Genomic DNA, 2,107 nt, shown 5'->3' on the forward strand with positions numbered 1-2,107 from the left:
GTGAGAAGCCTGTGGGCTGAAGGGAGGAGCAAAGTTCACCAGAACCTAACGAGGACTTCATTACTGTTACTGAGACGTTCTGCCTAAAGCAGAATATTTTAGAGCTGTTTTATTTTCCTTTTTAGGGAGATGGAACATAAGATAAATGAAGTTTGTGGCAAAAGCAGCGTTTCTGTTTTCTACCAAAGTTCTGAGATAAAAGAATAATTTATTTTTAAGAACAAAATGAATCAAATGAATAATTAAAACCATGTGAGATTAGTTTTACAGTATATACAAGTTTGACTTAAAAAAAAAACTAGAGACATTTCAGAGACCTGTTTCAGAGAGAAGTGTTTCCATAAACCAGTTTGAGTTGCATGATTAGTCTTAATGGTTCCTACCCACGACTGGTCCGTGTTTGATCCCGTAGTTTGTCAGTAAACGTTTGATCTCTGCATTACTTCTCTCTGTCAGAGACATCCTGAAGAGGTGGAGGATCAGCAGCCGGTGACGTCCTCAGCAGGCTGGAAGCAGAGCAGTCAGTCAATTCAGACAGAAAGCTTTCCTTCTTCAGCTGGAAGGTAAGAACAGCCTAACCTCACTGCCGCTTTCTGAGCTGAACACAGGCTGAACAGGAAGATGAGGAACCAGAGGGACTGATGCACCACCTGTGCAGCTGTGCAGCTGTCAGCAGCTGTAGAACAGGTGAAGGGCTGAAACTGCAGCAGCAGGAAACAAAGTGGGCGTTGCTGATCTAAGGAGTGGCATTTTCACAGAGCATCTCTAACATTTATTCATGACATTTGAAATGATTTTCCTGTGGATTCTTTTGATCACTAAATTATCTAATTAATAATCCATCTGGACTTGATTTGAAAAGCCAATTTGGTCATAAAAAACAAAACCCGACTTGGACAAACCTATACTGTTATTGTGTACACATGGTGTATACAAATTAAAAATTTCATTTCGTACAGCTCTCAGAACATTTAAATTCCATACAGTAAAGTGCAGCAGTGAGCAAATGTAAACAGTGTGGGAGAAAACTAAACCATCAATATGTTGTTATTTAGAGGAAGAATCCGTAACTTGAAAGGATTAAAGACTTTAAATACCTGGGAATTCAACGTAGACCTGACATCATCTGGATCCGTGATGATGTCATGAATCTCTGGACGTCACTTCCTGTCTGTTAGTGGGAGAATAAATAAGCTAAGCATTACCTCATGTATCCAATGCGTTCCTCTGCCAGCAGCTCCCACAGCTTCCCAGGAATGAACGTTTTCAGCGACAGGAAGGCCAGACTGTGACCGCCTGCTGTTCTGGAGGTCTGACTGTTTTATTCCTGGCAGCACAAATACCTGCAGATTGGAAAAATACCTGCAGGCCGATAATAATTCAGAGGACGGATTCTGGAAAACCTTCCACTTCTGTTAATAATGTGTTTATTCAGCAGAATAAAAGGCGAGTGTCTGAGAAAGAATTTTCACAACATTATTTCTTCTCTCCTCATTTATTTATTTTTATCTTCATTAGAGAGGCTAACATAAAATGCTATTTATGTTTAGATGATCAGGAGCGCAGCTGTTTTTTAACCTTTGTTCAAACTTGATGGCAAAGCTGTAATTATGTGTTGCCATGGAGCCCAGGTTCACTAAACAGTAGTGATGAAAGCAGCCGTCTGTGGTCATAATTAGATTATAAACACCTGGATAAAATAGATTGTTAGCTCTCCGCATGTTTAATGTGCCGTCATCATCATCGTCATCATCACCGTCATCATCGTCATCATCATCGTCATCATCACCGTCATCATCGTCATCATCATCGTCATCACCATCATCGTCATCTTCACCATCATCATCGTCACCATCATCACCATCCTCACCATCACCATCCTCGTCATCTTCACCATCATCACCATCATCATCACCATCGTCATTGTCATCATTACATCGTCATCATCATCATCGCCATCATCATCGCCATCGTCATCGTCATCATCATCATCATCATCATTGTCACCTTCAGAATCATCATCATCACCGTCATCATTGTCATCATTTCATCATCATCATCATCAGCATCATCATCCTCATCATCATCATCATCATCATCATCATCA

This window comes from Cyprinodon variegatus, unplaced genomic scaffold (genome assembly GCF_000732505.1).
Source record: "Cyprinodon variegatus isolate N-32 unplaced genomic scaffold, C_variegatus-1.0 Scaffold822, whole genome shotgun sequence".
Taxonomy (NCBI): Eukaryota; Metazoa; Chordata; class Actinopteri; order Cyprinodontiformes; family Cyprinodontidae; genus Cyprinodon; species Cyprinodon variegatus.